The following is a 15,888-nucleotide window of genomic DNA, read 5'->3' on the forward strand; positions in this document are numbered from 1 at the left end:
TAAAAGATATTACTCATATAAATAGAACAACCATTATTCTCTGATTTAAATGAATAACCGTCTCGCATTAAACAAGATCCAGATATAATATTCATGCTCAACGCTGGCACCAAATAACAATTATTTAGGTCTAATACTAATCCCGATGGTAGATGTAGAGGTAGCGTGCCGACCGCGATCACATCGACTTTGGAACCGTTTCCCACGCGCATCGTCACCTCGTCCTTCGCCAGTGTTCGCTTAATTCGTAGTCCCTGTTTCGAGTTGCAAATATTAGCAAGAGAACCAGTATCAAATACCCAGGTGCTACGGCGAGCTCTAGTAAGGTACACATCAATAACATGTATATCACATATACCTTTGTTCACCTTGCCATCCTTCTTATCCGCCAAATACTTCGGGAGTTCCGCTTCCAGTGACCAGTCTGCTTGCAGTAGAAGCACTCAGTTTCAGGCTTAGGTCCAGATTTGGGTTTCTTCTCTTGAGCAGTAACTTGCTTGCTGTTCTTCTTGAAGTTCCCCTTCTTCTTCCCTTTGCCCTTTTTCTTGAAACCAGTGGTCTTGTTGACCATCAACACTTGATGCTCCTTCTTGATTTCTACCTCCGCAGCTTTCAGCATTGCGAAGAGCTCGGGAATAGTCTTATTCATCCCTTGCATATTATAGTTCATCATGAAGCTCTTGTAGCTAGGTGGCAGTGATTGGAGAATTCTGTCAATGACGCAATCATCTGGAAGATTAACTCCCAATTGAATCAAGTGATTATTATACCCAAACATTTTGAGTATATGCTCACTGACAGAACTGTTCTCCTCCATCTTGCAGCTATAGAACTTATTGGAGACTTCATATCTCTCAATCTGGGCATTTGCTTGAAATATTAACTTCAACTCCTGGAACATCTCATATGCTCCATGACGTTCAAAACGTCGTTGAAGTCCCGATTCTAAGCCGTAAAGCATGGCACACTGAACTATCGAGTAGTCATCAGCTTTGCTCTGCCAAACGATCATAACCTCTGGTGTTGCTCCAGCAGCAGGCCTGGCACCCAGCGGTGCTTCCAGGACGTAATTCTTCTGTGCAGCAATGAGGATAATCCTCAAGTTACGGACCCAGTCCGTGTAATTGCTACCATCATCTTTCAACTTTGCTTTCTCAAGGAACGCATTAAAATTCAACGGAACAACAGCACGGGCCATCTATCTACAATCAAACATAAACAAGCAAGATACTATCAGGTACTAAGTTCATGATAAATTTAAGTTCAATTAATCATATTACTTAAGAACTCCCACTTAGAAAGACATCCCTCTAATCTTCTAAGTGATTACGTGATCCAAATCAACTAAACCATAACTGATCATCACGTGAAATGGAGTAGTTTTCAATGGTGAACATTGCTATGTTGATCATATCTACTATATGATTCACGCTCGACCTTTCGGTCTCAGTGTTCCGAGGCCATATCTGCATATGCTAGGCTCGTCAAGTTTAACCTGAGTATTCTGCGTGTGCAAAAAACTGGCTTGCACCCGTTGTAGATGGACGTAGAGCTTATCACACCCGATCATCACGTGGTGTCTGGGCACGACGAACTTTGGCAACGGTGCATACTCAGGGAGAACACTTTTGATCTTGAAATTTAGTGAGATATCATCTTATAATTCTACCGTCAATCAAAGCAAGATAAGATGCATAAAAGATAAACATCACATGCAATCAATATAAGTGATATGATATGGCCATCATCATCTTGTACTTGTGATCTCCATCTCCGAAGTACCGTCATGATCACCATCGTCACCGGCGCGACACCTTGATCTCCATCGTTGCATCGTTGTCGTCTCGCCAACCTTATGCTTCCACGACTATCGCTACCGCTTAGTGATAAAGTAGAGCATCACAGCGCGATTGCATTGCATACAATAAAACGACAACCATATGTGTCGGGGGTTTGGTGCGACATATGCCAACGGATGGCTTATCATGGTGGGGGCGAGTAGAACGTCGCCGGTGCCTGGAAACGGGATGAGGCGAAGACATGCACACCGGCGAATCTTACCCAACTTCGGGGCTCCCGGGGAGATAATACCCCTACTGCTGCTCTGCAGGGTCTCCGCATGATCACTATGGTCAAGTGTTTACACGATTGCTCCTTGAGCTGTGTATGTGGTAGGAGAGGGCAAGGCTAGCTCTCTCCCTCTATCTGGTGAGGTATAGAACTACTGGGATCCAACCCTTTGCATGGGTGCCCTGGGGGGTTTATCTAGGCCTACCCCCCAGGGGTACAATGGTAATGAGACTGGGCGTGGGCCCAGTCGTCAGTGTCTCCGACCTCCGACTTCTCCGCCGACTGCTGGGGCCCGCCGACTGGTGGGTCCCGCCGACTAGTCTGGTACGGAGCCGATAGGTCGCGTCCGCCGTGGGCGTGTCTTGCCGGCTGCTGATTACTGTAGCCGTGCTCCTGATGATGCAAGCTTGGTCATGGGGTCGTGGCAACAGCCCCGCCGCCTGGCGGGCGATCACTGTGGCCACTCCCCATCTCTTCTTGATTAATGGCGCGTGGGCCCGGGGGAGGGCTCGGCCGACTCCCCCGGGCCGACTCCCGTTGGGTCCGACTGGCGGTGCCCCCGCCGTCTCCCGAGGTCTCGCTGGCTGGTGGGCCCTGCTGCCTCCAGGCCGTACAGACAAGCCTCGTGGGCGCAGGACTAGGTACAGTGGTGCTGATGTCAGGGCCCGCTGGGCAACAGTGCCATGCCGCGGGGAGATCTTCCCAAGTACGGCGCGATGTAGCCATGCCTGCCCTTGGTAAGGGGCGGGGAGTGGGCTTTATTGTAGCCACGCCCCCGCCCCGTCCCTCTCGATGAGGTCACGGTTTGTTGGAGTCGCCGACTGACTCCACAAAGCCGGCTTCTCTGGAAGTCGTCCCTGGGACTCGGCCGTGAGTGGGCAGTCGGCCGCCTTGCCGTAGACTCCCCAGGAGGCGGCTCTTCGCCCTGTGGTCTTGAGGGGCGCAGCCTGCCCCGATGTCTTGAAAGGTCATGGGGCACGGGTTGGCCTACTCGTGGCCCATTACTCCGACAGTAGGCCCCGAAGTTGGTGAGGCGCCGCGGACGATCGGCCGAGAAGCCTCAATAGTTTCTCTTTCCGGGCGCAACTCATGGTCTTGATTGACTTCCGCCAGGCTGACTCGAAGGATTCGGACTCGCCCAACTCGGACTTACTCAATTCTGACTTTCTCAGTAGTTCGAACGTCGCGGCGGGATTTCAAGTGGCGTGCTAGCTAAGCTTCCAGGCCACCGCCCGTTCCTGGCCTATCACACAAGGGCACGTGGCCAGGCCATCCTGCCATCCCACGCGCGTGACGGTACAGGCCCATAGGCGGGGCCCGCCACTACCGCGCCTCGACGCCCGAGCGGATCCGCTGCGGCCCTGGCGGGCGGTTAGGATTCTCGTGAAGTTACTGTGCGCGGTAACTTTATGTGGAGCGTGGGGGTCGTGGGGCTGCGGGCGCAGTAAATCCCCACGTCGGCCCCCTCGGCTTCGCAGCCCATAGGGCTATAAGTAGGGGGAAGAGGGGGGCACGCGCGCCCCTCCTCCCCACTACCCCTCGCTTCTTCCTCCTCGTAGCTCCTCGCTCTCCTGCTCTCTTCTTCACCTTGCCGCACGCCCAAGCTCCGGCGAACGCCGCGGCGACAGCTTCGCGATGAGCTCTTCCTCCGCTGCCACGCCTCCCCCAATGCGCTCCGGCACCTGGGACGGCTCTGAGGTCCACGAAGACCATATCGAGTTCCTCCGCCGGACCCGTCGGCTTCTCGGTGAGGATCGCGTGCAGGTGCGTCTCGCGCCGGAGGGTGAGATTTCCCCCGCCCCGCGGGAGGGCGAGCGGGTCATCTTCCGCTCGCACTGCCTGCGCGGGCTGGGGCTGCCGGCGAGCAGCTTCTTCCGGTCGTTCATGGAGTTTTACAGACTCCAGCCGCACCACCTCACCCCCAACACAGTGGTGCTGCTGTCCGCCTTCGTAGCTCTGTGCGAGGGCTTCCTTGGAGTCCTCCCCACCCTCGAGCTCTGGGGGGAGTTCTTCTTCTCCAAGCTCGGCACCCAGGCCGCGGGCGTGCCGGCTCAGTGCGGTGCCTTCATCGCCGTGCGAAGGACAGGAGCCGACAACCACTTCCCCTCCATCTCGCTGCTGAAGTCGGTGAAGATGTGGCAGCGGTCCTACTTCTACGTCAGGAACGTCGCCACGAGGGGCGACTGGGTTAATCTGCCGGCTTTCAAAGCCGGCCTGCCGGCTGGCAGACTGCCCAACTGGTCGTACCGGGCCAGGTCGCTGACGCCTGCGGGAGCCGGCGCCATCACGCGACTCCGAGCGCTGACGCAGTCGGAGGGTCTGACTGGCCCGGACCTGCTGGCCGCTTTCGTCTCGCGCCGAATTCTCCCACTCCAAGGCCGCCTCACCTGATATGCCAGATGAGCGGGGGCCGCGACCCGAGTCGGATGTGCACTAAGGACATGCCTCACGAAGAGGTGGCCCTGATGGTGAACTACCTCTCGGACAGCAGGCTCCCGGAGGACTGGCGATTCGGCAAGGAGCCATACTCCCGCGCCAACCCCCCGCCCGTGGTGAGTCACCTTTCTTTTCTTTAGATTGTCTTCTTCTTGCCGAGTCTTGTTTTAATCAGTCTGCTTTTTGGTTAGAATCCCCTTCTTCACCCACCAGTCGGCACCTCGGGGCCGGCCCGTGAGTTCGCTGTCGATCGGGCGGAGAGCGACGTCGACGACCCCGATCTGGGGGCGGCGGCTCTGGAAGACGACGCTGAGGGAGGAGGAGGAACGACCGGCGACTTCTGGCCCTCGGCGACCTTTGCCGACTGGCCTGAAGACGACGCCGAGGGAGGAGTCGCCCCTCATCATCAGCCAGGAGCCAGCCAGCCGTGCGTGGGCTCTTCTGCCGCGTCGGGCGCTCCAGGCGGCGGGAAGAAACGTCGGGCTGCGCCGACTTTGTTTGGCAGCCGGCCGAAGAAGCCCAAGTGCTCGGCTGCGGCAACCCGGCGGGACGAGGCAGCCGCGAAGGCCATCGGCTTTCGTAAGGAGGTGAAGAAGCCGCCGTTGGTCTCCGCATAAGTATTCTGACTTCAAAGTTTATTCTTTCTTCGTGTTTTGTCTGAGTCTCTGCTCGCCCTTCTTTCTTCAGGGCTCCCCTCTCTCTTGAGCGGGTCGCGGCCGCCTCCGTCATGGGGTCAGCGGAGACGCCCGCCACCACTCGGCGGATAGACCCCGCTGCCGACCTCTGGGAGGCGACGGAGTAGAATCAACAGGAGAAGCACAATGAAGAAGATGCCCTCCACCTGGAGAAGGCGGAGGTCTCCGCCAAGAAAAAACTAGAGGAGGCCGTAGCCGCCCCCGCGGCGAAGCAGCGGGCTGAGGAAGCCGCATGCCGCCAGGCGGCCTTGCTTGTTACCCCGCTGAACTCTGCGCCGCCGCCGCCAGAGTTCATGGGGCAGACTGGAGGAGCCGGCAGGGAGAACCTTGTCGAGGAGAGGGAAGGCAGCGAGCCCTCTACTCCGGGCGCGAACGTTCCGCCGCCGCCTCCGCCGCCGTCTGAAGGCTTGCGAGGCGAGCAGCCAGCGGACCCTCCGGTGCCGCCGACTGAAGAAGAGGCCGTGGCGAGGCTGCTCCTCCAGGTCAGCTCACCAGCGCGCCGTCGTCTGGAGAAGGCGACTTCGGCACCCCGCCCCCTGGAGGCCGGCACCGCCAGCTCCGCGGCTCCAGACGCCGAGGCGACGAGCGCCGCACCTGTTGGGTGGGTGCGGGGAGGCGGCACAGGGCCGCTGAACCGGGCGCTCCTGGACGTCCAGGCGAAGCTCCGTGCTGAGCGCAACGCCCTCCAGAGCTGCACCAAGGCGTTCCTGGCATCGCGGGCGGTCGTCCGGGTATGTCTTTTCTTTGGGCCTTTATTTTTCTTGTTCCTCTCTGTGGGGGCGCGCCAGCGCACCCACTGGGTGTAGTCCCCGAGTTTCGGGTCGGCTGCTGAGCAGGCGGTCCGGAACTCCAATTTGATGAACTTCTGAGTACTAACTTTGTCTGAAATGCTTGTTGCAGGACTACCACAACCTCCGCGTCACCACCTTCAACCGTAATGTTGAAGAGTTGGGCAAGCGGACCGCTGACTTGGCGGAGAGCCGGAGTAAGTCCTCCTTCTTTTTCTCTTCTTTGCGGGGGCGCGCTAGCGCACCCGCGGGCTGTAGTCCCCGAGATTCGGGCCGACTGCTGAGCAGTCGGGCCGAATCTCCCCGGTGACCTACTTTATTGACGACTGTTGTCTTTCTTTCTTTCCTTCAGGGGCCAACGCTGCTCTTCAACAGCAGCTGAGCGAAGCCAACTCCGCCCTGCTCGCCAAAGGGGAGAGTGCAGCAAGCTCGCCGCGGAGCGCGATCTGCTGACCACTCAGTTGGCAGAGCAGAAGGGGCTGCTCGCGAAGTCGCAGAGGGAGACAGAGGCCGCCCTCCTGGCCGAGTTCGCGAGCGAGCGCTCTTCCTGGTCTGACAAGGAGGCGATGCTGTCCTCCGGCTTCCACGAGATCGAAGATATCGTTGATGGTGAGTCTCTTTGTTTTCTTTCTTTGAGCCGTCGACCTAGGTCATGCCGACTCCTGGTTTTTGACTCGCTTTTTTGTTTCTTCGTGTCTTTTGCAGACTTCTTCCCTGGGCAGTCTCAGGCCGCTATCCAAGCCATCGAGGCCGATCGTGCAAGCCGGAGGGCGAAGGGCACTGAGATCGCCGTCGATGCCCCCAAACTCTTGATGATCACATCTTGAGTATCGAGGCTCGCCTCCGGCCGGCTCACCGGATGTTGCGCCGGCTTCAGCGCGTCGGCGCCCAGGCGATCTCCGCCCTTTGGTCGGATATGCAGGCTCCACGCACCCCCAGCCTGACAGACAACTGGTTGGAGGTCGCGGCTGGTCGCCTCGAGGCCTGGAAGGGCTCTTCGGCCCGGGCTGGAGCGCGCCGGGCCTTAGAGTCCGTCAAGGCGTGGTACCCGGGGCTGGATCTAGACCGGTTGGCCACGCTTCGGTCGGAGGCCCAGCCGGAGCTGGCGGCTGCGGAAGACGCCCTCGCCAAGCGTGCTCTGGCGATCGCCGAGAACACCAACACTAGCATCTTCGTCCCCGAGCGGTCTGAAGACGGCGAGGAGGTGCCGCCGGAGTGGTTTGGGATGAACCCAAACTACGGCGAAGACTCGGCGGAGGTGATCGGCTCCAGCGTCGAGGAGGAGGACGAGGCAGAGGGTGAGGGCGAGGCAGAGGCACCAGAAGACGGAGCAGACGGCCAGCCTCAGCCCGACCGTGCCTCTAGCAACAAGCCGCGTGCGACCGATCCGACTGCTGCCGGAGGCGATCAAGCCGAGACTAGCTGGCCGACCGCCCCGACAACTGACGCTGGCGCCTCCTCTGACCCCCCGACTCCGTCTGCCGCCTCCTAAGATGCCGCTGTGTCTTTTGTTTTATCTGCTTCAGTAGTCTTTTGAAGAACTTGTTAATTCGCACAATTCCACCTGCGGGGGTGTATTTTGAACCTCTGCTTGACAATTCGGCAAAGGGCCTGTGTTATATATATATATGTCTATCTTTTCTTACTCATTGTTCTTTTTGGCTGTTTTCCTTTGCCGCTTTCTCCTAGTTGCCTGCCTTGCCAATCGGACAGCCGCTCTGCAGACTGTTGCTGGATCAAGTGCTAGGCTACTTTGGGAAAGCAAGTACTTAGCCGATTTCAAGATTGTTTGAGCAAGTTGGATACAAAATGACAATCCGACTGTCCGAGAGTCAGTTTGCGAGAACAGCTTGGAAGCCGTTTTGAGCTATGTTTTATGCTTTGGGTCCTTAGCCATTTTTCATGCGAATGCCCATTCTACCTTACTGCTGCCCACCATACAGTCGCTCTGCGAGCTGCGGCTTCTAGCAGGAGACGGCTTAGGCGTTTACACACTACTTGTCCGACTGCAGGAAGCATTTCATAGTGCAAGGCGGCAAGTCCCCGGGCCGGCTTATCGAGCCCGGTGCCAAGCGGCACGACAAAGGGTAACATACTTGTAGGCATAATTTTTATCATACAGACAAAAGAGGGCAGTCCCCGAGCTCGTCTCGGGGGGCCCAAAGTCTTGGTATTTTAATACAAAAGGTAGTGTGGTACATACTGCATCAACAGTAAAATCTTCGGAGAAGATTTGCGTTCCATGGCCGCTCTGTCTCCTTGCCGGAGTCGTCCCTCTTGCGTGCTCGGGGCTTCTGAGCGTCGATCAGGTAGTAGGAGTCGTTGCCTAGTACTTTGCTAATGATGAAAGGGCCTTCCCAAGGCGGCGACAGCTTGTGCTGGCCGGCTGTTCGCTGGATCAGCCGGAGTACAAGGTTGCCTTCTTGGAAAGATCTTGGCCTGACCTTCCTGTTGTGGTATCGGCGCAGGCTCTGCTGGTAGATGCTGGACCGGCTGAGTGCCAACAGCCGGCCCTCTTCCAGAAGATCGACACCTTCTTGTCATGCTTCTTCTGCTTCCTCCTCGGTGTACATGGTGACTCGTGGGGAGTCAAACTCTATGTCCGTTGGGATGATGGCTTCGGCACCATAGACGAGGAAGAAGGGCGTGAAGCCAGTTGACTTGTTTGGAGTCGTGCGCAGACTCCAGAGGACGGCTGGCAGCTCGTCGAGCCAACAGCCAGCCGAGCGCTCTAGAGGCTCGATCAACCGAGGCTTGATGCCGGACAGGATGAGGCCGTTTGCTCGCTCCACTTGGCCGTTTGACTGTGGGTGGGTGACGGATGCTAGGTCCAGTCGGATGCCCTGTGTTGCGCAGAAACGGGCCAAGGCGCCTTTGGCAAAATTTGTGCCGTTGTCGGTGATGATGTTGTGTGGTATGCCGTACCGAATTGTGATATCGGTGATGAAGGTCACGGCAGTCGGACCGTTCAGTTTCTTGATTAGCTTCACTTCCACCCACTTGGTGAACTTGTCCACTACGACAAGTAGGTGAGTTAGACCGTCTCGTGCTGTTTTGAATGGTCCCACCATGTCTAGACCCCAAACTGCGAAAGGCCAAGCAATGGGGATGGTCTTGAGCGCGGAAGCCGGCTGGTGCGGCTTGGAGCTGAACTTCTGGCACCCTTTGCATTTTTGGACCAACTCCTGGTGAGTGCTCTTGAAGCCGCATGGTGGCCACATTCGCCTTGATGGATGTCTTTGAGGATTTCCTGGCCTTGCTCTGGCTCTACGCAGCGCTGGTAGACACCAGTGACGCTGCGCCTGACCAGCTCTCTGTCGATTATGGTATAGGCTGCTGCCCGGCGTTGTACTTGCCGAGCTGAGGTCTCATCAGTTGTAGCTCTTTGTTCACCAGAAATTTGAGGATGGGCTGGGCCCATGAGGGTGCTGCTATTTCGTCGACTATCAGAACTGCGACTTGGACGAGGGCAGCTGGGCTGGGAGGCGGCGGGCTGGAGTCAACAACCGCTTGTTGGGATGATGAAGTCCCCAGGCCGACTGGCTCGGTCCTTGGGCCGAGCTCTGGAATCTCCAGGTTCGTCACCGTAGTCCCCGGGCCGGGCTCGACGTGGCAGCTTTGGAGTCGTCCGCCAAAGTCCCCGTTCCAACTGCCAGAACTCTGGAGTCGGGTCCGCCGTCTTCGGGAGGAGCCGGCACAAAGATGGAGTCTGATTCTGGTGAAGGCTTGACAGACGGCTTGAGGAGGCGTTGAAGGGCGACGCCAGATGGTATTGCTTGGCGGGTAGAGCCGATTCGTGCCAAGGTGTCTGCTTGGTCGTTGTCGTTTCTTGGCACATGGAGGAACTCGCACCCTTCGAAATACCCGCTGAGTTGCTGCACGAGGAAACGATAGCTCGCCATGTTTGTGTCTTTGGGGTCCCAGTCGCCAGACGATTGCTGGACCACTAAGTCCGAGTCGCCATAACAAAAGATCCGGCAGATGCCAAGTTCTTTGGCAAGCCGGAGCCCGTGAATGAGCACCTCGTACTCGGCCACGTTGTTGGAGGCGGCAAAATGGATTTGCAGTGCATATTTGAGCTTGTCGCCTTTGGGAGAGGTGAGGACGACGCCGGCTCCCAAGCCAGTGCGCATCTTGGAGCCGTCGAAGTGCATCCGCCAATGGGTGGAGTCGGGTGCTGGAGGCAGGTACTGGGTCTCGGCCCAGTCGACGAGGAAGTCGGCCAGTGCTTGTGATTTGATAGCAGTGCGGGGCTGGTAGTAGATGGTGTAAGGAGCCAGCTCTATGGCCCACTTGGCCACTCGACCAGAGGCATCACGGCTGCCGATGATATCGGCAAGTGGAGCCGTGCAGACCACCATGATTGGATGTTCTTAAAAGTAAGGCTTCAATTTCTTGGCAGCAAAGTGCACGCCATAGCACATCTTCTGGTAGTGGGGGTAGTTCTGCTTGGAGGTCGACAGTACCTCGCTCAGGTAATATACTGGTCTCTGGACAGGTAGCGCCTTGCCTTCCTCCTTGCGCTCTACTACAATGACTGTGCTGACTACTCGGCTGGTGGCGGCGATGTACAGGAGCATAGGTTCCTTGGGAGTCGGAGCCGCCAGGACGGGTGGAGTAGTTAGCATCTTCGTCAACTGGTGAAAAGCTTCATCCGCCTTATGGTTCCACTCGAAAAAAGTGGTCTTCTTCATGAGTTGGTATAAGGAGAGAGCTTTCTCGCCCAGCCGACTGATGAATCGGCTGACGGACGCCTAGCAGCCGGTGAACTTCTGCACATCCAGCAGTCGGCTAGGTACCTCCATTCTCTCGATGGCCTTCATTTTTACTGGGTTGCATTCTATGCCGCGTTCAGAGACCAGGAAACCTAGCAGCTGGCCGGCTGGTACTCCGAAGACACACTTCTCGGGGTTGAGCTTGATCTGGAATCGGCGCAGGTTCTCAAAGGTCTCCTTGAGGTCCTCCAGCAATGTTCCTCGCTTTTCTGTCTTCACCACTACGTCGTCCACGTAAACGTGGGCATTCCTACCGAGCTGCTTGAGGAGGCACTTCTGCATGCAATGCTGAAAGGTGGCGCCGGCATTCCTCAGGCCGAATGTCATGGTGAGGTAGCAGAATGCTCCAAACAGCGTGATGAAGGCGGTCTTCAATCTATCAGCCGGGTTCATCTTGATCTGGTGATATCCTGAGTACGCATCCAAGAAACTCAACAGCTCGCATCCGGCTGTGGAGTCTATCACCTGATCAATTCTCGGCAGAGCAAACGGGTCCTTGGGTCATGCCTTGTTGAAGCTCGTGTAGTCAATACACATTCGCCATTGCTTGTTCTTCTTTAGCACCAGGACCAGATTTGCCAGCCACTCCGGGAAGAAAACTTCCATAATGAAGACGGCTGCTAGGAGTCGGGCTATCTCTTCTCCGACAACTCTTCTCTTCTCTTCTTATAAGCGGCGCAGGGGCTGCCTGACCGGCTTTGCATCAGATCGGACGTGTAAATTGTGCTCGGCGAATTCCGTCGGCACACCTGGCATGTCTTTGGGAGACCACGCGAAGATGTCCCGATTCTCACGGAGGAAATCGACGATCTCGCCTTCCTATTTGCTGTCGAGGTTTGCACCTACGACGGCGTACCTCTCTGGGTGCTCCGGATCCAAGGGTATCTTCTTTGTCTCTTTGGCCAGCTTGAACGAACCTTCGGCTTCTGACTCCTTCGGGTCGGGCGATATCTCCGGCTGCTTGCCGGCCATCGCCACAGCTGGCTCAAGGAGTCGCTTCTCGGCCGCAATCACCAGGGACTCGGCCAGCCGACTGCTCTCGGCCGCGCAAGCAGACGACTTCCGGTAGTCACCGGCCATAGTCAGAATTCTCCTGGAACTGGGCATCTTCATATTGAGGTAGGCGTAGTGGGGGACCGCCAAGAACTTGGCCAAGGCGGGCCAACCAAGTAGCGCATGGTACGGGCTCTCGAGGTCCACTACCTCAAACCAAATAGACTCTCTTCGGAACTGATCTTTGTCCCCAAAGAGGACGTCAATCAGGATCTTGCCGATTGGTGAATAGGAAAGCCCAGGAACAATGCCGTGGAACACAGTCCGGCTGTTCTGAAGCTATCTCTGCTTGATTCCTAACTTCTCCATGGTGTCCTTGTACAGGATGTTGATGCTGCTGCCCCCATCTATCAGAACTCGTGAAAAACGCGCGGCCCATTTGTCCGTGGCAAAGGTGGCGTCCAGGACCAAGGCGTAGGAGCCCGGACTCGGCATCACTTCTGGGTGGTCAGCCCTGCTCCAGCTGATGGGCCTCTCTGACCAGTGCATGAACTCTGGCGTCTCTAAGGCTACCGTGTTCACCTCTTGTCGCTGCAGTCGCCTGCTGCGTCGATCGTCAGCCACACTCGTGAACACCACATAGGCTCCGTGCTCTTCAGGGTACTCGTCTTGTACTGCGCCGACTGGCCAGACTGCCGGCTGCTGGGGCGGAGGCGGCTGCCCAGCAGGCGGGGGTGGCAGGAGGCCGTCTCCCTTAGCGATCCTGGTCAGCCAGTGGTGTCGGGTGGTAGGTGTGACATATGCCAACGGGTGGCTACAAGATGCTTCTTGAGCTGTTTGGCGAGAAGAAGAAGAAGGGCACGGCTAGCTCTCCTTTCCTCTCTATGTGGTGTCTAAAACTAGCTCAGATCAACGCTTTGCATGGGTGCCCCGGGGGGTTTATATAGGCCCACCCCCCGGGGGTACAATGGTAATCCGGCTGGGCATGGGCCCCAGCCGTCTGTGTCTACGCTCGCCGGCTTCTGCGCCGGCTGCTGGGGCCCGCCGGCTGATGGGTCCCGCCGGCTGCCGGCTCCTTGGTCGACAGGCAGGCCCCACTGTCCAGGGCCTTGTCGGTGGCTGGTCACTGTTGCCTCAAACCTGGTGACGAGGGCTTCGCCGAGGTAAGTGTGGCTACAGTGCCGCCGCCCGGCGGGCAATCGCTGTAGCCACGCCTCGTCTTGTCCCCTTAATGGGGCGTCTCCTTCGAGGGAGGAAGCAAGCCGGCTGTGGGGAGCCGGCCCTGTCTTGGGCCGACGGGGGGAGGCCTGGCCGCCTTCGGGTGTCTCTCTGCTTGAAGGGGCCTACCGCCCGTGGTCCGCACTGACAGCCCGTCGTGGGTGACATCAGGGTCAACATGGCAACAGTGCCGCGCCGGACGGGTCATGGCCACCCCGTACGGCGCACTGTGCCAGGCGTGCTCCGGGATTCGGGGGTGGCAGGCTTTACTATATCCACGCCCCGTCACATCGCCGTTATGTGGATGCAGACTTCGAGGGTACGATCTTGACCGCTTTGTGGGAGTCGGCTTGTTGCGGCCGGCTTCTTGGAGCCGGCCCTCCCACAGCTTTCTTCATGAGGGCTAAAGCCGTGCCGCATTCCGATAGTCGGCCTGGGAGACAGCCGGCAAGGGGAAGGCGGCCCCACGTCTTGGATTCTTGAGGGTCGGATCGGCTCGTAATTTTTTCAGAAGGGCCAGGGGGAGCCGGCTAGGCCACCCGTGGTCATTTACTCCGATAGTAGTCCCCGAAGTTGATCGAGCTTCGAGGCTGACAAAGGGACGAGAAGCTTGGTCAGCTTCCTATCCTGAGGAGCCGGCTTTGCTTATGCGCGCAGTCTTCGGAAAGCTCCGTTTCTTGTAGGCGGGAACGTGGGTCGGTCTGCGAGCTGACCGCGCGCCATCCCGCGGGCCACGTGGCAAGGAAAACCTGCCAACGCACGCGCGTGATGGGACGCCGCCGTAGGCCCGGGCCCGCCACTCCTAGGCCTCGGCCCGAGCGCGGATCTTCTGCGGCCCACAACGGACCACTCGCCTTCCCGCGGCGGTTTTATTACGCCATCAGGGCGCAATAATCGCGGGACATGGGGGAGTGGGCGCAGTTGATCCCACGTTCCCCCACACCACGCCTCCTCGGCTCCGCCGCGCGGGTGTATTTGTAGGGGGAGGAGAGGGAGCGACAGAGGCTCGCACGTTGTCCCTCGCTCTGCCGTCGGACCTCTCGGTTCCTTTGGTCCCACCGTAGCGGGGTCGTGCGCGTCTCCGCCGTCGCATCGCCTTGTTCCTCGTCGCGTCGCTCCCATGGCGTTGTCAAGCTCATGGGATGGCTCCAACGTCCACGAGGACCACGTTGAGTTCCTCCGCCGGACGCGGCGTCTGCCGGGCGAGAACTACATGCGGGTTCGTCATGCGCCGGCGAGGGAGATTTCGCTGGCACCGGAGGAGGGCGAGCGGGTAATCTTCCGCTCGCACTGCCTGCGCGGCTTCGGCCTCCCAGCGAGCAGATTCCTCCGCGCTTGTGTTGAATTTTACCACCTCCAGGCGCATCACCTCACGCCCAACGCGGTGATGCTGCTGTCGGCTTTCGTCACCCTGTGCGAGGGCTTTCTTGGGGTTCTCCCCACTCTCGAGCTCTGGAGAGAATTCTTCCAGAGCAAGATTGGCACCGTTGTCGCGGGCGTGCCCGCCCCCTGCGGAGCCTTCATTGCCATGAGGCGGACGGGCGAGAACAATCCGTTCCCGCCCATCCCGCCGATCCAGTCGGCGAAGCTCTGGCAAAAGTCCTATTTCTACGTGAAGAATGTCGCCCAGCAAGGCGACTTCGTCAACCTGCCGGCTTACGTAGCCGGCCCGCCGGCTGGGAGGCAACCCTCGTGGAGCTACCGGGCCAGGTCGTTGTCTCAGGCCGGGAACGCAGCCGTCTCCCGGTTCCGGGTGATGATCCAGTCGGAGGGCCTGACCGGAGCCGACCTGGTGGCCGCCTTCATGGAGCGCCGAGTACTTCCGCTCCAAGGCCGGCCTCACATGATTTGCCAGATGAGCGGCCGCTTCGACCTGTGCTGGCTGAGCACCAGGGAGATGCCTCATGCCGAGGTGTCTTACATGGTGAACTACATCTCCAACTGCAAGCTCGCCGAGGATTGGCGATACGGCAAGGGGCCGTATTCTCGCGCCAACCCTCCGCCTGCCGTAAGTTTTTCTTCTTTTCTTCCTTTTGTATCCGGCCTCATGATGGCCGACTTCTGATCAATTGGTTTGCCCTCAGCAGAACCCTCTTCTTCCGCCGACGGCCGGGGCCGCAGGGGTAGAGCGCCAGCTCCTCCCCGACTGCACGGTGGACGACGTCGATGATCCGGACCTGGGAGCGGCCGCCATGGAAGATGCCATCATGGGGGAAGGCGACGAGGCAGGAGGCGCGGGGCTCGGGGCCGGCCTCGAGGACTGGGCGGACGATGACGAGGTCGAAGCCGCCCCGCACCGCCAGCCGGCGCTTGATCATCAAGGCGCGGGCCCGTCTGCCGCACCGGCTGCCCGTGGCGGCGCGTAGAAACGCCGGGCCGCGTCGACCTACTTCGGCAGCCGGCCAAAGAAATCCAAGGGTTCCACGGCGGCGACCAAGCAGGATGAGGTGGCCATGAAGGCGGCCCGCTTCCGCAAGGCGGTGAAACAGCCGCAAGCGATCTCGGCGTAAGTCGTCAAACATCTTGTATTTTTTTTTGTCCTCTTCGATTGAGGCTCTTTTAAACATTTCTTTGCTCGCCGGGCAGGGCACCGCTTTCCCTCGAGCGAGGTCCTGGCGGCTCCGTAGTCGGGCCGACTGGAGGGTCGTCAGGCTCCCGCCGCGTGGATCCCCGCACCGACCTCATGGAGGCCACGGAGCGGAACGCGCGGGAGGCGCGGGAGGAGCGGGAGGCGGCGGAGCGAAGGACCGCCCAGGCGGTGAAGGAGCAAGCCGACAAGGCCGGCCAAGGCCCGGGCGGAGGCGGCAGCCGCGGAGACGGAGGCGGAAGCCTCGCACAACCAGCCTCCTCTGCTCGTCGTTCCCCTCCGCGCCGTGGCCCCAGACATCCCCGTGCCCCCGTCGGAGGAGGTCG

Source organism: Triticum urartu, chromosome 4A, assembly GCF_056163025.1.
Source record: "Triticum urartu cultivar PI428250 chromosome 4A, HENAU_Tu73, whole genome shotgun sequence".
Lineage (NCBI taxonomy): Eukaryota > Viridiplantae > Streptophyta > Magnoliopsida > Poales > Poaceae > Triticum > Triticum urartu.